The 27,359-nt window shown below is 38.1% G+C and overlaps 1 long non-coding RNA gene across 2 annotated transcripts in view; it reads right to left on the reverse strand.

Annotated features, from left to right (window-relative positions):
* The window catches only part of LOC125165987 (uncharacterized), a 118,603-nt gene that overhangs the window by 7,726 nt on the left and 83,518 nt on the right, over positions 1–27,359 (reverse strand). For both annotated transcript variants that reach the window (XR_007152296.1, XR_007152297.1), the window contains exon 4: positions 6,163–6,208. This is a non-coding gene — a long non-coding RNA (uncharacterized LOC125165987). The remainder of the gene's footprint in view (positions 1–6,162; positions 6,209–27,359) is intronic.

Genomic DNA, 27,359 nt, shown 5'->3' on the forward strand with positions numbered 1-27,359 from the left:
TGCAACTATTTAAATCATGTCAAATTTTTCTTCATTTTGGACCTGTTTGGGACTTTCCGTGGCAAAAACCCTTGTAAACAGCTTTCTGTCAGTCTTGGAACTTTTTTTAACAAGCAGGGTCTCCCGAGTTTTTCTAAGTAAAGGGCATTGGGTTGCCTTCTCAGGATTTTCCATCATCTCTTTGACAACCAAGTGCTTTTGAAATTCTTTTTTTTCTATATGCAGATAAAAAGGGGAAACACAAATTCACTCTCTATTTGGATATGTGCTATCAGGAAATACAGTGATTTCTGTGTTAGGATTATTTTTCCTGTCAGAAGGGAGTTATTTCCTTTTCTTTTAATCTGGGCAATTTGTCCTGCGAGATTGTGGTTTAGACTGGTTCTAATATATGTCCCTAAAAAATCATCAGTAATTTCTGACTCAACTTGGTTCAGCAAGAAAGCTTTCAATAACAGTATGAGATTATCAATCCATAATCCATTATAGCAAACATAATCCCTTAAAACAAACGTAACAGCTTAGAATATGGAAGAGGTTTAGCACAGTCCAATTTCAAGCTTGCAACCTAGAGAGGAGGGCTGCCTTTTAGACACTACTTGAGGAATCATGGCTGGTGTGCTAATGCAAGTTAGTGCACTGACATCATTGTGAGGTGTGTCCCAAGACCTTCATTATAGCCACCTGTGCCTGTGTTACCTCTGCCATCATTAAATGTGCATCTGTCCAACCTCTGAATAACTTGGGGTTTTACATAAAGGGTCATGTTTCTGACTTGGCAAAGTTGCTTAAAATGAGCCCTCATGCAATTAAAATGAGATATTGGGATTGTCACTGTGATGGTTAATTTTATGTATCAACTTGACCGAGCTAAGGGATGCCCAGATAGCTGATAAGGTAGTATTTCTAGGTGTCTCTGGAAGGGTGTTTCTGGAAGCATTTAAATCAAGGACTAAGAGATCCATCCTTACCAATGTGGGTAGGCATGTTCCAATCCACTGGGGGCCCCAATGGAACAAAAAGGCAAAGGAAGGGTAAATTCACTCCTTATTCTTGGGATGGGATGTTCATCTTCTATCCATGGACATTGGCGCTTCTGGGCCTTTGGACATAGGAACTTACACCAACAGGCCCGTGGTTCTCAGGACTTTGCCCCAGGACTGGGAGTTATACCATCAGTTCTCAGTACTTTGGACTTGGACTAATACCATGGGTTTTCCTGGCAGTCCACCTTGCAAACAGCAGACTGTGGGACTTCTCAGCCCCCATAGTCATGTGAGCTGATTCTTACCATAAATCTTCTCTCTTTGTTCTGTTTCTCTGGGGAATCCTGACTAATACAGTCATTATGAGGAATGGTTCCAAAAGGAGCGTTTGATGATGAGAATCTTAGTTATGTCACAAGAAGAGGTTACTTCTGACTGTGGCCTATCCCCACTGTTCTCAGCCCAAAGCCTCTACTTTGGAGAGGAGACAAAGGAAGAGCAGCTGGGATGAGAATCAATCACTGCAGTCCTATGCAAATGAAGCTGTCATTTTTTTTTTTTTTGGCTGACAAAATATAACCAGCTAACCATTCTACCAAATAGATATGCTTCTCAAAGGTGCTAACCACTCTATTATCTCTATTCCCGCCTCTGATTTAAGAGCCTCAGATGCTAGTTTATAGTTTACATTTCAATGAGATCTCAGATCAATTCCAACATGTCAGAAAATCCAATAAGAAGAGACACTGAAATTTATGTGTTTATTTAAAGCTTGCTGATAAACAATTACATACATCTTACTTATAATCAGCTACTACGGTTTAGAAGTTACTAGCCACAGGAGGTTGTGGGTGATTTTTTTTTGAAATAGAAAAATAAATTAAGGTCCCTGCAACTTGTAGTATGTCTGACAGTCCAAGATGAGAAGCCATGAAACAGGGGCAGGCAAGGTTTGCTGTTGTCGTGCATGTGTGTTTTCTTCGCTTCAGCAAATGAAGAGCAGAGCTAAGAAATGGTCAGTCAACCAGTAGCTATTTCCTGATATCTATATTGTATAAAGCTATACTCACGGGCTATGCAGAAGTTCAAGGCAGCACCCTTTCAGGAAGCTGAATACCCATCTGAAAATCAGGCGAACACCACTAGACAGAATGTGCTAATTTTCAAAGGAACATCAGATAGCAGGTGTTGTTGGAGCTCGGGGGACAAAGATATGTGCCTGGACTGGGTGACCAGGGAAGGATCCCCAGAGAGGGTGGCATTTAATATGAGTCTTGAGAATGGGTAACATTGGGGACAGAGAGGATAAGAAGATAGGGCTTGAGGGGAGGTAAAGGCCAGAATGTGAGGAATTGGAATACCTCTCTTTCTCTGGATCTGAAGTAATGTTCTAATAGGCACTGACCTAGAGTACTTTATAGCATGACTCCACCCTGGAAGGTACTCTGGGGGGAACTTCAGAAGCCTCCTTCACTCCTTCAGCTTCTGAGACACCCTTGGGTACCACATAGTCTTTGTATACTAAATGGCTCCCTGGTGCCTTCAGTGAGGGAATAGGAAAGTAAGTAAGATACCAACCATCCCTAACATAGGTAGACATCAACTAGGAATTCCACATTCCCCTCTCTCTTCATCAGTTCTCAGGATGAAAACAATGAGAAGCCAAGAGAAGAAACAATTTCACAAAGTGTTTCCTCAAGCACAAGAAACAAACTAAGCAAAACACCAAGAGTTTGGTGCCAGCACTGCAAGGAGAAATGTCATGCACTCCATTGAGCAGCTGTTCTTTACCAGATGCTCAGCTAGGCCCTGAGGACACAGCAGTGAACGAACCAGACAGGGTCCTATTGAGGAAGGCAGATATTAAACAAGGAGAGATATAGAGGAAAAGTTTAGGGAGCTATAAGAGCCTACAACAGTGGAGTCAGGGGACTGTCTGTCTGAGGGAGGGGCTCTAGGTTGAGATATAAAGGACCAGAGAGTATTAGCCAACTGACAAGAGGGTGCCATGGAGTAGACCCTTGCCCTTCCTCCATTCTCCACCCTCGCTGCTGGAAACACTCCTTTAAATGACAGCTTTTTCTCACAATGACTATGGTTTCTAACTAATTTCTTGAAGACTGATACAGTCTATGCAGATAAGGTGAGTCTGCAAATATTTTTCTCTTCACAATGCATAAGCATCTTCCAGATCCCGAGATGTAGGTCAGTTGGCAGGTTCTGAGTGTTTGCAGATGCCATGAAGAGGCTTTTCATATGGTTTGGTTTGCAGTTAACCTTGGACAGTGTTTACTTAAAACTACCAGTGACCTTTAAGCTGTCAAGTATAGTGTCTTTGTCCTCAGGCCTCATCCTCTTCCACACTGTGGGTCACTGTTCTGAAATTCTGCCTTCCTTGGTTTCCATGACACTAAATTACTCTTGTTCAAACTCTCTGGCTAGTTCTTTCCTACTTGCTGTTCCTTGCACTGTGTCAGTTGGAATTAGGTTTGGCTGCAAGCAACAGAGACACATAATGACAGTGGCTTAAATAAGATAGAAATTCAACTCTTCTTCATGTCAAAGCCTGGGGATCAGCAGTTCAGGGCTGGTATGGTGGATTCACAAAGTCATTTAGAGACCTGGTCCCATGCTAGTCTCTACTGTTTCATCCTTAGATGGCATCCATACTCGTGGTCCAAGGAGGCTACTTTAACTCCAGCCTTTCACATCAGACTTCCAGAAAGCAGGATGGAACATGGGACAAAAAAATAAGACAATAGAGACATGCCAAATGTCTATTAGGAAAGGCTTCTGGAAGCAATTACATGACTACTATTCTCAAATCTCTTAGACAAAACATAGTCATGTGGCAATACCTAGTGACAAGGGAAGCTGGGATATACAGTCTTTATAATAATAAACAATAAACAATATAATAATAAATAATCCTGCACCCAACTAAAAATATGGGTTCTGTTCTTCTTCTTGGCAAGAAGGTGAGAATAGATAATAGTGGACAACCCCTGGTCTCTGTGCATACCATAGATGTCCTCACCATGAGAGATTCTGACTTGGTCCTCTCTCTTTATAGCCCCACACTTGCCAGTTCAAAAAAAATTTTTTTTTAATTCTACATATAAGTGATACCACACAGTATTTTTCTCTCTGTGTCTGGTTTATTTCATTATTGAGCAAATGTCCTCAAGGCTTATGTTGTTGCAAATGGTAGGATTTCTTTCCTTTTTATGGCTAAATAATATTCTATTGTATATGTGTGTGTGTGTGTGTGTGTGTGTGTGCCTCACATTTTCTTTATCCATTCATCCATTGATGGACAGTTAAGTTGTTTGTATTATCTTGGCTACTGTGAATAATGCTGCAATGAACATGGAAGGCAAATAGCTTTCCAAGATACCGGTTTTATTTCCTTTAGATACATACCCAGAAGTAGGATTGCTGGATCATAGGGTAGTTCTATCCTTAATTTTTGGAGGAAATTCCATACTACTTTCTAGAGTGGCTATACCAATTTGTATTCTCCCCAACAGTGTACAAGGACTTCCTGTCTTCCACATCCTCAACATTTATTTCTTATCTTTTTGATAATAGCCATTCTAATAGATGCAAGCTAATATCTCTTGGTAGCTTTGATTTGCATGTTGTTGATGATTAGTGATAAGGAGCACGTTTTTATATTCCTGTTGCCCATTTGTATGTCACCTTTGGAGAAATGTCTATTCAGATCCTCTACCCATTTTCTCATTGGGTTTTTGGGTTTGGGTTTTTGTCAGTGAGCTATATAAGTTCCTTTTATATTTTGGATATTACCTCTCATTAAATATATGGCTTGCAAATATTTTCTTTTATCCCATAGGTTGTCTTTTCATTTTGTTGATAGTTTCCTTTGCTGTTCACTAGCTTTTTACTTTAATATAGTCCCACTTATTTTTGCTTTTGTTGCCTATGCTTTTGGTGTCATGCCCCAAAAAATCATTGCCAAGACCAATGTCAAGGAGTTTTACCTATATTTTTTTTCTAGAGATTTTATGGGTTCAGGTCTTACATTTAAGTCTTTAACCCATTTCAAGTGAGTGTTTATAAGTGGTGTAAGATAGGGGTTCAGTGTCATTTTTTTGCATATAGATATCCAGTTGCCCCAACACCATTTATTGAGGAGACGACCCTTACCCTATTGTGTGTTCTTGGTACCCTTGTCAAAGATTAGTTGACCATATATGTGTGGATTTTATTCTGGGTTCTCTATTCTGTACCATTAGTATAAATGCCTGTTTTTATGTCAGTACTATATACTGTTTTGATTACTGTGACTTTGTAATATCGTTTGAAATCAGCTTTGCTGTTCTTTCTCAAAATTGCTTTGACTATTCAGAGTCCTTTGTTGTTCCACGTGTATTTTAGGATTGTTTTTTTCTATTTCTGTGAAAATGCCTTTGGAATTTTGATGCCTTTGGAAATGTGTGTTGAATGTATAGATTGCTTTGGGTAACATGGATATTTTAACAATATTAACTCTTCCAAATCAAGAACACAAATTATCTTTTCATTTATTTGTGCTTTCTTCAGCTTTTTTTCCCTCAATATCTCATGGGTTTTGATTAAATTTATTTCTAAGTCTCATTGTTTTTGATGCTACTGTAAATGAGATTTTTTTTCTTAATTTTTTTCAGGTAGTTTGTATAGAAATGCAAATTATTTTTGTATCCTAACTTTGTATCCTGCAACTTTAGTGAGTTTGTTTACTAGTTCTACCAGGATGGGGGGGAGGGTGGAGTTATTAGGATTTTTTATAAGATCATGTCATCTGCAGAGACAATTTTACTTCTCTCTTTCTTATTTGGGCAGGCAGACATTATTTTATTGCACTTCACTTTATTGCACTTCATCAAAAATGCATTTTTTTACAAATTAAAGGTTTGTAGTAACCTTGGATCCAGCAGGTCTATTGGCACCATTTTCCACTTCACCACCATTTTCCACCATTTACTCACTTCATATCTCGATGTCATATTTTGGTAATTCTCACAATATTTTAAATTTTTTCATGATTATTATATTTTTTATGATGATATATTATCAGTGATCTTTGATACTATGACCATAATTGTTTTGGGGTGCCATGTAAGATAGCAAACTTAATCAATAAATGTTGTATGTGTTCTGATGCTCCACCAACCTGCTGTTCCCCCAACTTGCTCCTTCTTCTCAGGTCTTCCTATTCCCTGAAACACAACAATATTGAAATTAGGCCAATTAATGACTCTTCCTCTAAGTGTTTAAGTGAAAGGAAGGGTTACACATCTGTTACTGTAAATCAAAAGCTAGAAGTGATTAAGCTTAGTGAGGAATGAGTGTTGAAAACCAAAAGAGGCCAAAAGCTGGGCCTCTTGTGCTAAGCAGTTAGCCAAGCTGTGAATGCAAAGAAAGAGTTCTTGAAGGAAATTAAAAGTGCTAATCCAGTGAATATGTGAATAATAAAAGAGAGATTGCAGATATAGGGAAAGTTTTAGTGGTCTGGATAAAAGATCAAATAGGCCACAACATCCCTTTAAGCCAAAGCCTAATCCAGACCAAGGTCCTGACTCTCGTCAATTCTGTGAAGGCTGAGAGAGGTGAGGAAGCTGCAGAAGAAAAGTCTGAAGATAGCAGAGTTTGGTTCATGAAGTGTAAGGAAAGAAGCCGTCTCCCTAACACCAAAGTTCAGGGTGAAGCAGCAAGGGCTGATGTAGAAGCTGTAGCAAATTATCCAGAAGATTTAGCTATGATAATTAATAAAGGTGGCTACATCAAACAATAGATTTTGAATGTAGATGAGATAGCCTTCTGTTGGAAGAAGATGCCATCTAGGATTTTCATAGCTAGAGAAGAGAAGTCAATGCCTGCCTTCAAAGCTTCAAAGGATGGGCTGATTCTCTCGTGTCTAATGCAGTTGGTGACTTGAAGCTGAAGCCAATGCTCATTTATTATTCTAAAAATTCTAGGGCCCTTAAGAATTATGCTAAGTCTACTCTACCTGTGCTCTATAAATGGAAGAAAGCTTGGATGAGAGCACATCCATTTACAACATGGTTTACTGAATATTTTAAGGCTACTGTTGAAATCTACAGCTCAGGCAAAAGAAAAAAAAATTCTTTCAAAGTATTCCTGCTCATTAATCATGCACGCATGTGGTCATGCAAGAACTCTGATGGAAATGGACAATGAGATTGTTTTTTCAATGCCTGCTAACACAACATCCATTCTGCAGCCCAGAGATCAAGAGTAGTTTTGACTTTTAAGTCTTATTACTTAAGTAATACATTTTGTAAGGCTACAGCTCCCATAGATAGTGATTCCTTTGACAGATCTGGAGAAAATAAATTGAAAACCTTCTGGAAAGGATTTTGCCATTCTTGATGCCATTAAGAACATTTTTGATTCAGGGGAAGAAGTCAAAATATCAATGTTAATTGGAGTTTGGAAGAAGTTGATTCCAACCCTCATGGATGATTCTGAGGGGTTCAGGACTTCGGTGGAGGAAGTAACTGCAGATGTAGTGGAAATAGCAAGAGAACTAGAATTAGAACTGGACCCTAAAGATGTGACTGAATTATTGAAATCTCATGATAAAATTTCAGTGAAAGAAGAATTGCTCTTGTGGATGGGCAAAGAAAGAGGTTTCTTGAGATAAAATCTGCTCCTGGTGATGATGCTGTGAAGACTGTTGAAATGACAACAAAGGATTTAGAATATTACACAAACTCAGTTGATAAAGCAGTGACAAGGTTTGATAGGCTTGACTCCGATTCTGAAAGATGTACTGTGGGTAAAAGGCTATCAAACAACATTACATGCTATAGTGAAATTATTCATGAAATGAAGAGTCTTGGATGTAGCAAACTTCATTGTTGTCTTATTTTAAGAAATTGCCACAGCTGCCCCATTTCCAGCAACCACCACACTGATCAGTCATTAGCCATCAGCATAGACCCTCCACCAGCAAAAAGATTATAACTTACTGAAAGCTCAGAGGAAAGTCAGCATTTTTTTTTACCAATAAAGTATTTTTAATTAAGGCATGTACATGGATTTTTTAGGCTCATTGATGTTGTACACTTAATAGACTACAATAAAAATAACTTTTATTTGCACTGGAAAAATTGATTTGACTTGCTTTATTGCAATATTCACTTTATTGTGATGGTCTGGAAACAAACCCACAGTACCTCTGAGGTATGCCTGTATTTGTTTTTCTTGCCTAGTTGCTCTGACCAGGATGCCAGTACCATGTTGAATATAAATACAAAAGTAGACATTCTTGTCATGTTCTTCATCATAGAGGAAAAGCTTTCAGCTTTACACAATAGAACAGGATTTTCGCTGTGGGCTTGTCATATATGGAGTTTATTATGTATATTCCTTCTATACCTCATTGTTGAGAATTTTTATGATGAAAAATTGTTGAATTTTTGTCAAATGCTTTTTTTGCATCTATTGAGATGATCACATGATGTTTTAATCGTCCATTCTGTTTATGTGATGTATCTTATTTATGTATTTATTTATTTATTTATTTATTTATTATTTTTAAGTAGATTCCATGGCAACATGGAGCTCAATATGGGACTTCAACTCACAACCCTGAGACTAACACCTGAGCTGATATCAAGAGTCAGATACTTAACCAACTGAGCCATCCAGTACCCCTCTATCACAATTATTAATTTACATATATTGAACCATCCTTGCATCCCCGAATAAGTCCTAATTGATCGTGGTGTATGATACTCTTAACGTGCTGTTGAATTTTGCTGATACTTTGTTGAAGATTTTTGCATGTATGCACATGAAGAATATTGGCTTGTAATTTTCTTATAGTGGCCTTGTCTGGCTTTAGTATCAGGATAATTCTGCCCTCATAAAGTGATTTTGGAAGTATTCCCTTCTCTTCAACTTTTGGGAAGAGTTTGAGAAGGATTAGTGTGGATTCTTTTTTAAAGGCAAAATGTAAATAATTAAATTATTTCCCACATTCCCTCTTTGTTTTCCTGTGTGTATTTCCTACTTTTTTTAATTATTTACTTTTTAATTTACATCCAAGTTAGTCAGCATATAGTGCAATAATGATTTCAGGAGTAGAATCCAGTGATTTATCCCCTACATATGACACCCAGTGCTCACCCAACAAGTGTCTTCCTTAATGTCCCTTGCCTTTTTAGTCCATCCACCCCACCCAACTCCCTCCAGCAACCCTCAGTTTGTTTTCTATAGTTACAAGTCTCTTTTGTTTTGTCCTCCTCCCAATTTTTATATTATTTTTGTTTCCCTTACCTTATGCTCATCTGTTTTGTACCATAAATTCCACATATGAGTGAAGTCATATGAATTTGTCTTTCTCTGACTAATTTTGCTTAGTATAATATACTCTAGTTCCATCCATGTTGTTGCAAACAGCAAGATTTCATTCTTTTTGATTGCCGAGTAATACTCCATTGTATATATATATACCACATCTTCTTTATTCGTTCATCTGTCGATGGACATCTGGGCTCTTTCCATACTTTGGCTATCATCAATAGCGTTGCTATAAACATTGGGGTGCATGTGCCCTTTCAAAACAATACATCTGTATCCTTCGGATAAATACCTAGTAGTGCAATTGCTGGGTTGTAGGGTAATTCTACGTTTAATTTTTTGAGAAACCTCCATACTGTTTTCCAGAGTGGCTGCATCAGTTTGCATTCCCACCAGCAGTGCAAAAGTTTCCTCTTTCTCTGCATCCTCACCAAGATCTGTCTTTGCATCGTTAACTTTAGCCACTCTGACAGGTGTGAGGTGATATCTCAGGTTTTTTTTGATTTGTATTTCCCTGATGATGAGTGATATTGAGCATTGTTTCATGTGTCAGCTAGCCATCTGGATGTCTTCTTTGGAGAAGTGTCTATTCATGTCTTTTGCCTATTTCTTCACTGGATTGTTTTTTGGGTGTTGAGTTTGATAAGTTCTTTGTAGATTTTGGATACTAACCCTTTATCTGATATGTCATTTGCAAATAACTTCTCCCATTCTGTTGGTTGCCTTTTAGCTTCACTGATTGTTTCTTTTGCTGTGCAGAAGCTTTTTATTTTGATGAGGTCCCAGTAGTTCATTTTTGCTTTTGTTTCCCTTGCCTCCAGAGACATGTTGAGTAAGAAGTTGCTGCAGCCAAGGTCAAAGATGTTTTTGCCTGTTTTCTCCTTGAGGATTTTGATGGCCTCCTGTCTTACATTTAGGTCTTTCATCCACTTTGAGGTTTTTTTGTGTGTGTATGGTGTAAGAAAGTGGTCCTGGTTCATTCTTCTGCATGTCGCTATCCAGTTTTCCCAACACCATTTGCTGAAGAGATGGTCTTTATTCCACTGGATATTCTTTCTTGCTTTGTCAAATAGTTTCCCATTCATCTGTGGGTCCACTTCTGGGTTCTCTATTCTGTTCCATTGATCTGAGTGTCTGTTTCTGTGCCAGAACCATACCATCTTAATGATTACAAGTTTGTAATACAGCTTGAAGTCCAGAATTGTGATGCCTCCTGCTTTGGCTTTCTTTTTCAAGATTGCTTTGGCTATTCAGAGTCTTTTCTGGTTCCATACAAATTTTAGGATTGTTTTTTTCTAGCTGTGCGAAGAATGCTGGTGTTATTTTGATAGGGATTGCATTGAATATGTAGATTGCTTTGGGTAGTATCGACCTGTGTTTCCTACTTTTACACGTTGCCATTATTTCTCCACCCCATTCCCATCATCCAATCTTTGCTGTCATGTATTGTTTCTCTTCATCTCCCTCCACATGCTATCTGTGGACAAACTCCTATTATCTCTTGTCTGGACTCCTGCAACAGTATTTTGGCTATCTCTTTATCCCCAGGGTCAGCCTATTCTCTAATCTTCCTGACATATGGCTGTCTGATTCTCAATGTCTATAATGGGTCACCTCTATCTTTTATTCCAAAACATTCAAATGTCTCCATGTTACTTACAGAATAAAACCAATACCCCAACCCAGTGCTCAACCCTCTATAAAGTGACCCTACACTCTCTTCTACTCTACAAACACTATTGAGTTTCAAGTATGTCCCAGACTCTATTCTAGGTGTTTGAGGTCCATTATGAAACAAAACAGACACACACACACACACACACACACACACACACACACACACCAAACACCCACTCTTTGGAGTTTACATTCTGTTTTCCACTGTTTTGAGAATTCTCTTCACATATCCTTCATTCCAGGCAAATGGATTCACCTGCTGTCTGTGCAGGGCTTGTCCTTTGCTCTTTTTTTTTTTTCTCTTTCTGGAATATTCTTTTGCTTATTCCTTTATAACTGTGGTTCTCAACCAGGTGATTTTTTTTCCTGTAGGGGACTTTTGGCAATATCTGCAGATATTTTGTTTGTCACAACAGATTGGGGTCCTACTGGTACCTCACTGGTAGAAGCCTGGGATGCTGTTAAACAATCTTACAATGTACAGGAAAGCCTCCATAGTAGAAAATTATCTGGTCCAAAATGTCAATAGTGTTGAGGATGAGAAACACTGCTATAGATAGGGTCAATTTATACCCACCCTTCAATGACGGCTCAAATTTCTCCTTCATGAAATACCCACAATTCCTTCTTCCATTCCTGTTTGCTCAAAGCTATCTGCTGTCCTGCTGAATTCCCACTTCCCCTGTGGGTAGCTGTGTAGTGTCACTCATCATTTGTCATAGGCTATAAAAGTCTACAAGGGTGGATTTACACCTGACTCTTCTGAGTTCTCAGAGGCCAACCTCATGCTTAGCTCACAGAAGATGGTACCCACATATTTGTTCTAGGCATGAATAGGGAATACCCAATGTCTGTCTCTTCTCCCAGACTTCAGTTCCTAGGAATTAAGCAGCCTGAAAGTTGCTGCTTCAGAGGAGAATCTGTCAGGCCCCTCCCAGCCATAGTTGGAAGAGACTCAACTGGCATCAAGCCACAGGAAAGACTGCCTCTACCAGTCTGAAGGAAAGAGGTTAACAGAAAAAGAAACTAAACAAATATGGCAAGAAACATGACTCTGTGTGCAAACAGAGGTTCCCTACAAAAATAATTGAAAGCAGGAAGGACATTTGTTTGGATGGGAGCTTGACCAGCTTTATAAATGGGTTAGGGTAACTAGTGACCTCAGCTGCCCTTGAAGTCATAGTCTTAACAGTGCAGAAACCAGGAGCCACATGAAGCTACAGCCAGGGGTGGCTCCCAGCCAAGGACTTCTGTGCTGTCCCTGGGCCATTGCCTGATGAAGGCCTGAGCACACACACATTGCTGCTGCAGGATTCAGAATTGTGTGTCAACCATCACTCATTAACTCAACTTTTCCTGCCTAAGTCCTTGAGCTGTCTGAGATGCTGAAGTGTCTTGGCAGGCCTAGGAAACTATTAGATCTCAAGAAACAGGCTCAGTTATCTCAGGCTTCTCCTGAATCCAAATGTTCCAGTTTCAGCTTCCTCCTCACGAGCTGCTTAGAGCAGGGATCTCTGATATACACCATTTTTTATCTGCCTGGCAGCTGAAATGGCAAAAAAGTATGTGAAGTCCCAGCTCTGACTCTCTAAAAGTAGGCACAAGGGAGCTTTAGTGCTTTTGCAAAAGGAGTGATTGAAGTCAGGTAGAGAAGAACAAAATGACTCAAAGCTACAGCCAAAGCCCAGAGACACAGAGCATTTGGTGAGCACTTTACAGCTAGATCTATTCCACATGGGAGTATCTGTCACTCATCCAACTTAATGCAATATGGTCCTTAAAGTTAATAAAATAGCATAACAAACCAACCAAGTTAGTTCTCTTATCCACTACCTAACCCTCTGTTTCTACAAGCTTCATGGTGGGGTTGGATGTTGGGAGAAAGGGAGTGAAGAAGAACTCTGCTGACATTTTTCCCCCTTACCCAATATTCTGGAAGCTTGAGCAGAGAGCAGGGGGATGAGGTGCTTTCCCAAGAGGGAACATTAGTATGGTGTCCCAGGCTCTGACTCTTGGCTCTAACTTGGTCTCTCAAAAAGAAATGCAATACTAGCCACAAACACAAGCCACATATGTAGTTTTAAATTTTTCTGTGGCCACATTAAAGATGCATAACAAGGATTAAATTAATTTTAATAAAATATTTCATTAAATTCAACGTATCCAAAATATTATCATTTAACCTGTAATCAATACAAATAGTACCATCCATAAAATAATACGTGTTCCTTTTTATCTTGCTAAGCATTCAAAATTCATTGTTTATTTTACACTTACCAGATATCTTGGTTTTAACTAGCCACATTTCAAGCACTCATCCACAGGGGGAGCCTAGGATAATTCAAGACTTTCACAGGTCATCAGTTGGTGCCCAGGCACTAATGTATCACGTTATACAACAGGGAGCTAAAATAGCATTTGAAATATAATGAGATGGGGAATTTTTTTACATTTATGAAACTCCCCCCAAGGGGAACACATACCACATGTGGTTGAGAGAAATACTTTGAAAAGTCTGCTGTGGCCAGCATGAGGGTAGGGGATGGAAGAGGGAAACCCCCATGGAGGATATTAGGGCAACACATAGATTGACAGCTGAACTTGAACCTCTGAGAGAGGTTCACTGACACTTGAAACTGAGAGCAACCTTTAACTGTTTTTCTAGGACCAAGGCAGAGGACACAGGGAGATATAACAACAGTGACTCATTTTACTACTGGAGAAATTGTAACAACTTTAATGTCTAATGGGAAGAAACTGTGAATCTATGTGAAAGAATATTTTACTATGATGAAAACATGGGGATGTACCTAATATAAAATTGTTATTAGGGAAAGAAAAGCAGATTCAAGTGTAGTTGCTTATACAAGCTCACCTATAGTTAATAAATGCAAAGAAAAGAAATGCACAAACATATTGCCATTGTTTTTACTAAGAAATAGCAATATAGCAGGGTGCCTGGGTGGCTCAGTCTATTAAGCATCAGACTTCAGCTCAGGTCATGATCTTGCAGTTCATGAGTTCAAGCTCCATGTAAGGCTCTGTGTTGACAGCTCAGAGCCTGGATCCTGCTTGGGGTTCTATGTCTTCCTCTCTCTGCACCTCTCCTGCTTATGCTCTGTCTCTCTCTCCAAAAAAATATACATTAAAAAAAATTTTTTTTAAAGAAATAGCATTCTGCACTGCAAACAATCAACAAAAGTAAAAGGCAACTGATGGAATGGGAAAAGATATTTGCAAATGACATATCAGACAAAGGGCTAGTATCCAAAATCTATAAAGAACTCACCAAACTCCACATCAGAAAAACAAATAATCCAGTGAAGAAATGGGCAGAAGACATGAATAGACACTTCTCTAAAGAAGACATCCAGAGGAGGAGCCAAGATGGCGGAACAGCATGGAAGCTTTTTGTGTGTCTCACATGCAAGAAATACAGCCAGACCAACACTAAACCATCCTACACACTTAGAAAACTGATTGGAAGATTAACACAACAATCTGCACAACCTGAACCACAGAATTCAGCAGGTACGTGACACAAAGAACTGAACTTGGGGAGCAAGAAGCCACGAAAGGTAGGGAACCCCTTTTGCGGGCAGAGGACGGAGACTGGGGAGCAGGGGGAGCATATAGGAAAAGCACCCCTCCCCAAAAGCAGCTGGAGAGAAAGTGGAAAATTGGAAACAGCTACAGGGACTAAACTAAAAAGGGAGAAAGGAGAGGGTTTAAATTCCATTAAGACTGTAAACAAGGGGAGCTCAAAATCTGCAACTCTACAGCTCAATACCTGGCAGTGCTCTGGTGGGTAAGGTGAATCCCCAAGAACAGAGTGGGGTCTGGGAGTTTCTCGGGCCACACGGCGAAAAGCGGTTCCACTGCTGGAAGGACATTTGGTAAAGACTGTTGAAGCCACCTGGTCCCAGCAGACCCCGGAAGGCAGCCACATTCACTGGTGCTGGGGCAAGGTCGTTGAGGGTGAAGCCTGGTGCCAGATATGTGTTGCGATTTTCCATAATCCCTGAAATGCTGATGCTACACTCTCACAATATTTTTTTGGGGTGGCCTGGCACCTGGCCACAGTCTTGGGGCACCAGCAAGGTCCAACGGGTGTTTCTGGGCGCAGCCAACATTCGGCCATTGCTCATTCGGCCGTTGCTCGGTGAGACCCTCATGCAGAGGGGCGGAACGGGTCAAAGCCTCAGTCCTTCAGAAGTAAGGGGCCGGGAAAACAGCCATATCTGAGACAAAACTTGGGAGACAGGTACTGCCTGGGGCCTGGTCACAGGGAATGGAAAAGCGGGAAGTGGACGAGAGCTGAAGATGGAGGACGGTGCACAATTGCAGATCCAGGAGAACAGACTGGGTAGCTGGGTGGCGCCATTTTTCACCGCTCCCGCGCATGCGCATGCACAGCTACAAGCACTGCAACAATCCACCCCAGTAGGCTAGCAGCGCCATCTAGTGGAGAGCGGAACTGTTACACCAAGCCCCGCCCAACTGGGCCAACTTTGCTCTTTAAGAACTCAAACCGGTTTAATTTATGGACTATAAAGAGCTACATGAACTGACCTCTAGGGGAAAACGAAGCAATTTCAGTCCTACTTCAATCTGTTAGCAGGTTCATCTATTCAGTTTTTTTTTCTCTTTTCCCTTTTACTCTTTACAATTCTTTTCTTTTTCTCGAATACAGAAAGAGAAAAAACTCATTTTTATTTTCAGTTTTTATTAAAAATACCTGTCTCTAATGTTTATTACTATATTTTTTACTTTTGTGTTAATTTTTTCAAATTCTACTTTACTTCCACATTTTATTTTAGTCTACTTCATTGTACTCACCTTTTCAAATTTTCAATTTCCTTTTTTTCTTTCTTTTTCCTTTTTTCTTCTTGAATGCAGAAAAAGAAAAACTTCATTTTTACTTTCAATTTCTATTTAAAATATTTTTATTTAATTTTTATTACTATATTTTTCCTTTTATGTAATTTTTTTCAAATTCTACCTTACTCCCATCATTTTATTTCAGTCTACTACAATGTATTCACTTTTTCAAATATTCAAACGATTTCTTTGTTTTCTGTTCTTTTTTCTTTTTTTATCTTTTGTTCTCATTTTCATTTATTTTCTTTTTTCTTAAATACAGAAAATGAAAAAAATTCATTTATTTTTATTAAAAATATTTTTCTTTAATTTTTTCTACTATATTTATTTTTGTGTATATTTTTTCATATTCTATTTTACCCACATTTTCTCATTTTAGTCTACTTCAGTGTATTCACTTTTTAAAATTCTCAAATGATTTCCTCCCCCCCCTTTTTTTTTCGTTTCTCTAATCTCTCAACACTTTCAACACCCAGACCAAAACACACCTACGATCTAGCATCATCTATTCGATTTGTGTGTGTGTGTGTTTAATTTTTAATTTTAATATTTTAAAAATTTTAATATTTTTTAATTTCAATTTTTCTACCTCATTAATTCCTTTCCTCCCTTCAAAATGACAAAATGAAGGAATTCACCCCAAAAGAAAGAGCATGAAGAAACGACAGCCAGGGATTTAACCAACACAGATACAAGCAAAATGGCTGAACCAGAATTTACAATCACGATAATAGGAATACTAGCTGGAGTCAAAAATAGATTAGAATCCTTTCCTGCAGAGATAAAAGAAGTAAAAAATAGCCAGAATGAAATTAAAAATGTTCTAACTGATCTGCAATCATGGATGGATGCAATGGCGGCAAGGATGGATGAGGCAGAACAGAGAATCAGTGATATAGAGGACAAACTTATAGAGAATAACGAAGCAGAAAAAAAGAGGGAGATTAAGGCAAAAGAGCACGATTTAAGCATTATAGAAATCAGTGACTCATTAAAAAGGAACAACATCAGAATCATAGGGGTCTCAGAGAAGGAAGAGAGAGAAATAGGGGTAGAAGGGTTATGTGAGCAAATCATAGTGGAAAACTTTCCTAACCTAGAGAAAAACACAGACATCAAAATCCAGGAAGCACAGAGGAACCCCATTAGATTCAACAAAAGCCGATCATCAAAAAGGCATATCATAGTCAAATTCACAAAATACTCAGGCAAGGAGAGAATCATGAAAGCAGCAAGGGGAAAAAAGTCCCTAACCTACAAGGGAAGACAGATCAGGTTTGCAGCAGACCTATCCACAGAAACCTGGCACCCAGAAAGGAGTGGTGGGATATATTCAGTGTGCTGAATCAGAAAAATATGCAGCCAAGAATTCTTTATCTAACAAGGCTGTCATTCAAAATAGAAGGAGAAATAAAAAGTTTCCCAGACAAACAAAAATTAAAGGAGTTTGTGACCGCTAAACCAGTCCTGCAAGAAATTTTAAGGGGTACTCTCTGAGGGGAGAAAAGATGAAAGTGTATATATATATATATATATATATATATATATATACTGAAAGTATATATATACATATATATATATATGTATATATATGCCAAAAGCAACAAAATATTAGAAAGGACCAGAGAATACCTGAAACTCCAACTCTACAAGCATCATAATGGCAATAAATTCATATCTTTCAGCACTCACTCTAAACGTCAATGGACTTAATGCTCCAATCAAAAGACATAGGGTAACAGAATGGATAAGAAAACAAGATCCATCTATATGCTGTTTACAAGACAACCACTTTAGACCTAAAGACACCTACAGATTGAAAATAAGGGGATGGAGAACCATCTATCATGCTAATGGTCAACAAAAGGAAGCCGGAGTAGCCATACTTATATCAGACAATCTAGACTTTAAAATAAAGACTGTATCAAGAGATAAAGAAGGGCATTATATCATAATCAAGGCGTTTATAGACCAAGAAGACCTAACAATTGTAAACATTTATGCACCAACTGTGGGAGAACCCAAATATATAAATCAATTAATCACAAACATAAACTCATCAATAATAATACCATAATAGTAGGAGACTTCAACACCCCACTCACAGCAATGGACAGATCATCTGATCAAAAAATCAACAAGGAAACAAAGGCTTTGAATGACACATTGGACCAGATGGACTTAACAGATATATTCAGAACATTTCATTCTAAAGCAGCAGAATATACATTCTTCTCCAGTGCACATGGAACGTTCTCCAGAATAGACCATATACTGGGACAGAAATCAGCCCTAAGTAAGTACAAAAAGATTGAGATCATACTGTGCATATTTTCAGACCACAATGCTATGAAACTCAAAATCAACCACAAGAAAAAATTTGGAAAGGTAAAAAACACTTGGAGACTGAAGAACATCCTAATAAAGAATGAATGGTCTAACCAAGCAGTTAAATAGGAAATTAAAAAGTATATGGAAGTCAATGAAATTGATAGCACCACAACCCAAAACCTCAGGGATGCAGCAAAGGCAGTCATAAGAGGAAAGTATATAGCAATCTGGGCCTTCCTAAGAAGGAAGAAAGATCTCAGATACACAACCTAACCTTACACCTTAAGGATCTGGAAAAAGAACAGCAAATAAAACCCAAAACCAGCAGAAGACAGGAAATAATAAAGATTAGAGCAGAAATTAATGCTGTCAAAACAAAAAAAACAAAAAAAAACAAAAAAAAAACAGTAGAACAGATCAATGAAACCAGAAGCTGGTTCTTTGAAAGAATTGATGAAATTGATAAACCACCAGCCAGTCTGATCAAGAAGAAAAAGGAAAGGACCCAAATAAGTAAAATCAAGAATGAAAGAGGAAACATCACAACCAACACAACAGAAATAAAAACAATAATAAGGGAATATTATGAGCAATTATATGCCAATAAAGTGGGCAATCTGGAAAAAAATGAACAAATTCCTAGAAACATATATACTACCAAAACTGAAACAGGAAGAAATAGAAAATTTGAACAGACCCACAATCAGTAAGGTAATCGAATTAGTAATCAAAAATCTGCCAAAAAATAAGAGTCCAGGGCCAGATGGCTTTCCAGGGGAATTCTACCAAACATTTAAGGAAGAGTTAACACCTATTCTCTTGAAACTGTTCCAAAAAATAGAAATGGAAAGAAAACTTCCAAACCCTTTCTATGAAACCAGCATTACCTTGATTGCAAACCCAGACAGAGACCCCACTAAAAAGGAGAACTATAGACCAATTTCCCTGATGAACATGGATGCAAAAATCCTCAACAAGATATTAGCCAACTGGATCCAACAATACTTAAAAAAAATTATTCCCCACGAACAAGTGGAATTTATACCTGGGATGCAGGGCTGGTTCAATATCCGCAAAACAATTAACAGGATTCATCACATCAATAAAAGAAAGGGCAAGAACCATATTATCCTCTCAATAGATGCAGAGAAAGCATTTGACAAAATACAGAAAAAAAACCCTCAAGAAAGTAGGGATAAAAGGATCATACCTTGAGATCATAAAAGCCATATATGAACGACCCAATGCCAATATCATCCTTAATGGGGAAAAACTGAGAGCTTTCCCCCTAAGGTCAGGAACAAGACAGGGATACCCACTCTCGCCCTGTTATTCAACATAGTATTGGAAGTCTTAGCCTCTGCAATCAGACAACACAAAGAAATAAAAGGCATCCAAATTGGCCAGGAGGAGGTCAAACTTTCACTCTTCGAAGATGACATGACGCTCTATGTGAAAAACCCAAAAGATTCCACCAAAAAACTGCTAGAACTGATTCATGAATTCAGCAAAGTTGCAGAATATAAAATCAATGCACAGAAATCGGTTGCATTCCTATACACCAACAATGAAGCAACAGAAAGAGAAATCAAAGAATCAATTCCATTTACAGTTGCACAAAAAACTATAAAGTACCTAGGAATAAATCTAACCAAAGAGGTGAAAAATCTATATACTGAAAACTATAGAAAGCTTATGAAAGAAATTGAAGAAGACACAAAGAAATGGAAAAAGATTCCATGCTCCTGGATAGGAAGAAGAAATATTAAAATGTTGATACTGCCCAAAGCAATCTACATATTCAACGCAATCCCTATCAAAGTAATACCAGCATTCTTCACAAAGCTAGAACAAATAATCCTAAAATTTGTATGGAACCAGAAAAGACCCTGAATAGCCAAAGCAATCTTGAAAAAGAAAACCAAAGCAGGAGGCACCACAGTCCCAGACTTCAAGCTATACTATAAAGCTGTAATTAGCAAGACAGTATGGTACTGGCACAAGAACACTCAGATCAATAGAACAGAATAGAGAACCCAGAAATGGGCCCACAAACGTATGGCCAACTAGTCTTTGACAAAGCAGGAAAGAATATCCAATGGAATAAAGCAGTTTCTTCAGCAAGTGGTGCTGGGAAAACTGGACAGTGACATGCAGAATGAACCTGGACCACTTTCTTATACCATACACAAAAATAAACTCAAAATGGATGAAAGACCTCAATGTAAGACAGGAAGCCATAAAAATCTTCGAGGAGAAAGCAAGCAAAAACATCTTTGATCTTGGCCACAGCAACTTCTTACTCAACACGTCTCTGGAGGCAAGGGAAACAAAAGCAAAAATGGACTACTGGGACCTCATCAAAATAAAAAGCTTCTGCACAGTGAAGGAAACCATCAGGAAAAATAAAAGGCAACCGACAGAATGCGAGAAGTTATTTGCAAATGACATATCAGATAAAGGGTTAGTATCCAAAATCTACAAAGAAGTTATCAAACTCAACACCCAAAAAACAAATAATCCAGTGAAGAAATAGGCAAAAGACATGAATAGACACTTCTCCAAAGAAGACATCCAGATGGCCAGCTGACACATGAAACAATGCTCAACATCACTCATCATCAGGGAAATACAAATCAAAAACAAACTGAGATACCACCTCACACCTGTCAGAATGGCTAAAGTTAACAATTGATGCAATGACAGATCTTGGTGAGGATGCAGAAAAAGAGGAAACTTTTGCACTGCTGGTGGGAATGCAAACTGATGCAGCCACTCTGGAAACCAGTATGGACGTTTCTCAAAAAATTAAACATAGAATTACCCTACAACCCAGCAATTGCACTACTAGGTATTTATCCGAAGGATTCAGGTGTATTGTTTTGAAAGGGCACATGCACCCCAATGTTTATAGCAATGCTATCGATGATAGCCAAAGTATGGAAAGAGCCCAAATGTCCATCGACAGATGAATGAATAAAGAAGATGTGGTATATATATACAATGGAGTATTACTCGGCAAACAAAAAGAATGAAATCTTGCCATTTGCAACTATGTGGATGGAACTTGGGGGTATTTTGCTAAGCAAAATTAGTCAGTCAGAGAAAGACAAAAATCATATGACTTCACTCATATGAGGACTTTAAGACACAAAACAGATGAACATAAGGAAAAGGAAACAAAAATAATAAAAAAACTGGGAGGAGGACAAAACAGAAGAGACTCATAAATATATAGAACAAACTGAGGGTTGCTGGAGGGGTTATGGGAAGGGGGGGATGGGCTAAATGGGTAAGGGGCATTAAGGAATCTACTCCTGAAATAATTGCTTCACTATATGCTAACTAATTTGGATGTAAATTTTTAAAAATAAAAAATAGGGGTGCCTGGGTGGCACAGTCGGTTAAGCGTCCGACTTCAGCCAGGTCACGATCTCGCGGTCCTGGAGTTCGAGCCCCGCGTCAGGCTCTGGGCTGATGGCTCAGAGCCTGGAGCCTGTTTCCAATTCTGTGTCTCCCTCTCTCTCTGCCCCTCCCCTGTTGATGCTCTGTCTCTCTCTGTCCCAAAAATAAATAAACGTTGAAAAAAAAATTTTTTTTAATAAAATAAAATAAAAATAAAAAATAAAGTTAAAAAAAAAAAGAAGACATCCAGATGGCCAATAGGCACATGAAAAGATGTTCAATGTCACTCCTCATCAGGAAAATACAAATCAAAACCACACTCAGATATCACCTCACGCCAGTCAGAGTGGCTAAAATGAACAAATCAGGAGACTATAGATGCTGGAGAGGATGTGGAGAAATGGAAACCCTCTTGCACTGTTGGTGGGAATGCAAACAGGTGCAGCCACTCTGGGAAACAGTGTGGAGGTTCCTCAAAAAATTAAAAATAGATCTACCCTATGACCCAGTAAAGCACTGCTATTTACCCAAGGGATACAGGAGTGCTAATGCATAGGGGCACTTGTACCCCAATGTGTATAGCAGCACTTTCAACAATAGCCAAATTATGGAAAGAGACTAAATTTCCATCAACTGATGAATGGATAAAGAAGTTATGGTTTATATATACAATGGAATACTACTTGGCAATGAGAAAGAAAGAAATGTGGCCTTTTGTAGCAACGTGCATGGAACTGGTGAGTGTTATGCTAAGTGAAATAAGTCATACAGAGAAAGATACCATATGTTTTCACTCCTATGTGAATCTTGAGAAACTTGACAGAAGACCATGGGGGAGGAGAAGGGGAAAAAAGTTAGAGAGGGAGGGAGGCAAACCATAAGAGACTCTTAAAGACTGAGAATAAACTGAGGGTTGATGGGGGGTGGGAGGGAGGGGAAAGTGGGAGGGGAAAGAAAGATGGGCATTGAGGAGGGCACCTGTTGGGATGAGCCCTGGGTGTTGTATGGAAACCAATTTGACAATAAATTTCATATAAAAAAAAAAGCAATAGCATTATGGGTTATTTTTCTGGACCTTCCAATACTTTCCTTACAAACACATACTACTTTGAGAATTAGGGCAAAAGGATAAAATAAAAAACAAAATCCAATAATTCACTTTCCAGAATCCTCCCACTTACATAACTACTTAATTACATGTGTGTGTTTCTAGTGTGTATGCCTGTGTAGGCATGCGGGTGTGTGTATGTGCATGTGTGCCCATGAATATGTGTGTGTCTTCCTGAGCCATCACCTGAGACTGATCCCAGAATAATGCTCACTAGATCTGGAGAAAGGCAACCTTCTTCCGCTTGAACATACTTTCTTGGATTCTATTAAACTGGCTGAAATAACCTGTCTGTAGCCATTCCAGACTCATTTCTAATTCCCACATACCTAGTTGATTTTTGACAGACTATATCTCTCACAAATATTCCCAGCAAAGTATAGAATGGTTTTCTCCTTCACTTTATAGTGTAAATAAGAAAATAAATCACCTCTGACCTCCAAGTTCTCAATTCAGAGGCAAAGAACTCAAGATGATTATGCAGCAAAAAAATTAAGCCACATCACTGTCCTGACATCTAATCACACCAGGCTGACTGCACAGTTTTTTAGAGAGTCATTTTTCAATTGCCTGTTTTATATTATAGGGTTAAGAGGGAGAAAGAAAGCTGACAGTAAATTAAAAGTAGAAATTTTAAAGTATTCAGAAAAAAATCCCCCAGTAATGATAAAGTTTAATGATTAAATATTTATGACTGCAACATATTCAGCAAAGAGATATATGCTAAAAAGATAAGAGTTTGTAACAGAAAATCATATATTGTGAGAAATCTCTTTTTCCAGCAGTATGGCAGACTGGATACCCTGAATAACTCACCCAAATAAAATAACTCACATAGTGGGTAAGAAATCTTTTAAAAATCCTTTTTGAACAGGAAGCATGTGTAAAGTACATGCCAGTCTCCAAAGTCAAGTGAAACCAGGAACTCGGAGTGCCAAAACCTGGAAAGTTTTGGCAAAACCTGGAATCTTTGAGCTCATGGTTTAAGGACTACACCAGATACAGGGGGCAGAAGGTAACGTCTAGAGCACACCCCAGATAGAGACTGAAATGGAGATTCTCATAAAAAGCTGAGACTCATAGTGAAAGCCCCCCTGTGCAGAAAGGCACAGCAGGGAAACTGACTCTCAATCCTAGGGTTAGAAGGAGCAAAATTAAAGTAATCCCCTGGGAATTCATAACCACAAATGGGACTTCATGTGGATTTGGGTTTCTCTGACTCTCCCCTGCTCACACTCTGTCTGTCTCCCTCAAAAATAAATAAACATTAAAAATTTTTTTAAAAAGGAGATCTTAAAAGGAAGTCAAAGATGTCAACAAATAAATAACAATTTGACTGACTGCTCACCTATCATAGCCACAATGGAAATTAGAAGATAATAGAATAAATATTTTCAATAAGCTGAAAGAAAATAATTACCAATAAAGAATTCTATAACCAGAAAGACTAACTTTCAAAGAAGAGGGAAAACAAATTATTGCAACAAACAAAAATTAAAGGTTTGTCACAAAAACATTCTCAGTAAATTAAATTCTAAAGGATGTACTTCAGGTAGAATAAATGTGATCACAGATAGAAGGTCTAAAATCCAGGGAGGAGTGCTGAGTAAAGATTCTTGTTAACATGTAGGTAAATTCAAACAAACATTGACTGTCACACAATAATTATAAAAAGTTGGAAAATAGGCTAAAAGTAAAATACTGGAAAACTGTAGTATAAGATTTGGTATGGAGGTGATTAGGATTAATGCATTTCAAGGTCACTATATTATTGAAAAGAGGGGTAAATAATGTACAAATACAAATACTTGAAAGTCAAGTATGGAAAACAATAAATCAAATAAACACAAACAAAAAATCTGAGTGATTATATCAATATAACAAAATATACACTTTCAGTCAAAAGACATTACAGGACATTTCAGGCAAATGACACAGAATGTCATTTGAAAATGACAATTAACCATAATTCTAAATTTCTATGCTGTTAATAACACAACCAGCCTCAAACTATATGAAGTAGAAAATGATAGATTTACAAAGAGAAACTGACAAGTCCACATTTATAGTTGGAAATTTTACTTTTAGTACTTGGTAAATTAAGGAAACAAACAATACAGTCAGAAAAGATATACAATACTGGAACAGCACAATAAATAATGTCCATTGTTCAAATGGACAACACATAATATTCAAATACACATGAACCATGTATGAAAGTTTATCACATGTTGGACTTCAATGCATTTTAAAGAATTGGTATCAGGGGCATCTGAGTAGCTCAGTGGGTTAAACGTCCAACTCTTGATTTTAACTCAGGTCATGATCTCACTATTTGTGAGCTCAAAACCCACATTAGGGTCTGCCATGACAGTGCAGAGCCTTCTTGGGATTCTCTCCCTCTGGCCCTTCTCTCTCTCTCTCTCTCTCTCTCTCTCTCTCTCTCCCCCGCTCCCCCAAAATAAATAAATAAACTAAAAAAAGTTAAATAAAAAAGGATTGTATCATACAGCCCAAATTTGATGACCATAATGTACTTAAATTATAAATGAATGATATAAACTAGACACAATTACATGCTATTTACAAAACTGGAAACAAAAGGATAAAAAATATATACCATGAAAACACTAACCAAAGGGAAGCTGGAGAGGTTACATTGATATTAGAAAAAGTAATACTTAGGGCAAGAAGAATTACTAGATAAAGAGGGACATTTCATAATGATAAAAAGATAAATTCAATGGGACAACACAGAAATCATAAAGTAATATACATCTAACATTTAGCTTCAAAATATAAAAAGCAAAGACAGAAATAAAAAGAAAAATAGATTTTCTTTTCCAATCATAATTGAGACTTGTTTTCATGAGTATACAGTTTAATGGATTTACACACAGAACACACCCACTTGAAAAAAAAGAACATTATACCACAGAAGCTCCCATAAAATCCCCTCCCAGCCAACACTCCCTCCCTTGACTTTTTTTAATAGACATTATTTCTCAGAGAAGTTTTAGATTCACAGCAAAATTGAAGGGAAGGTACAGAGATTTCCAACAGACCCCCTTGCCCCACACATTCATAACACATTCATTATCAAAATCCTCCTCCCCTCCACAGAGTGATACATTTGTCACAGTCAATAAACCTTAATTAATGCATCATTATCACCTAAAGCCCATAATTAACTTAACTAAGAATTCACTCTTGGTTCACATTCTGCATGTTTGGACAAATGTATAATCGCATGCATCCACCATTATAGTATCATACAGGAGAGTTTCACTGTCCCCAAAATCCTCTTTGCTACACCCATTTATCCCTCCCACCCCTCTAACTCCTAGAAACCACTGCTCCATTGTTTTTGTTTGTTTTTACTGTCTCCATTGTTTTGCCTTTCCCAGAATGTCATATATTTGAGATCATATAGTATACAGCCATTTCAGATTGGTTTCTTTCACTTAGTAATACACATTTAAGTTTCCTTCATGTTTTCTCATGGCTCAATAGCTCATTTCTTTTTAGCACTGAATAATATTCCGTTGTCTAGATGTACTACAATTTATTCATTCACATACTAAAGGACATCTTTATTGCTTCAAAGTTTTGTAAATTTTAAATAAAGGTGCTATAGGGGCGCCTGGGTGGCTCAGTAGGTTAAACTTCCAACTTTGGCTCAGGTCATGATCTCACGGTGCGTGAGTTTGAGCCCCGCATCGGGCTCTGTGCTGACAGCTCAGAGCCTGGAGCCCATTTCAGATTCTGTGTCTCCCTCTCTCTCTGACCCTCCCCTGTTCATGGTCTGTCTCTCTCTGTCTCAAAAATAAATAAACGTTAAAAAAAAATTAAAAAATAAATAAATAAATAAATAAATAAATAAATAAATAAATAAACGTGCTATAAACATCAATGTGGAGGTATTTGGGTAGAATAATTAGGAATTTTAATACTATCAGTGTCTGATAGACCAAATGAGTAAAAATGTCAGCAAGAATATAGTAAATTTAAACAATACAATTAACCAAGTTGATCAAATTGACTCATGTGGTACACAAAATTCAACAACTATAGACTATGGATTCTTTTCAAGAGCACATGAGGCATTGATCAAGATGGACTGCATGCCAGGCCATAAAGCAAGTCTCAACAAATTTTAAAGGATTAAAACCACATAAAATATGAAATTTAACTAGAAATGAAGTTTTTTTTGTTGTTTTGTTTTTTTTTTTTTTTTTAACGTTTATTTATTTTTGGGACAGAGAGAGACAGAGCATGAACGGGGGAGGGGCAGAGAGAGAGGGAGACACAGAATCGGAAACAGGCTCCAGGCTCTGAGCCATCAGCCCAGAGCCCGACGTGGGGCTCGAACTCACAGACCGTGAGATCGTGACCTGGCTGAAGTCGGACGCTCAACCGACTGCGCCACCCAGGCGCCCCGAAATGAAGTTTTTTTAAAGGTCATTAGAAAATACCCAGAAATGACAAGAGATCATAATACATATATCTTTGTTGGGTACCAGCTATTTTGTTTCTAATAGTTCCATGTTTTGTTAGCATCTCCATAACTTCCTGCAGGTCAGGAGGTGATCCTGCATCAGACCATGGTGGAGTTCAACCCCAAGTCTCTGCACTCC

This window comes from Prionailurus viverrinus, chromosome B2, assembly GCF_022837055.1.
Source record: "Prionailurus viverrinus isolate Anna chromosome B2, UM_Priviv_1.0, whole genome shotgun sequence".
Taxonomy (NCBI): Eukaryota; Metazoa; Chordata; class Mammalia; order Carnivora; family Felidae; genus Prionailurus; species Prionailurus viverrinus.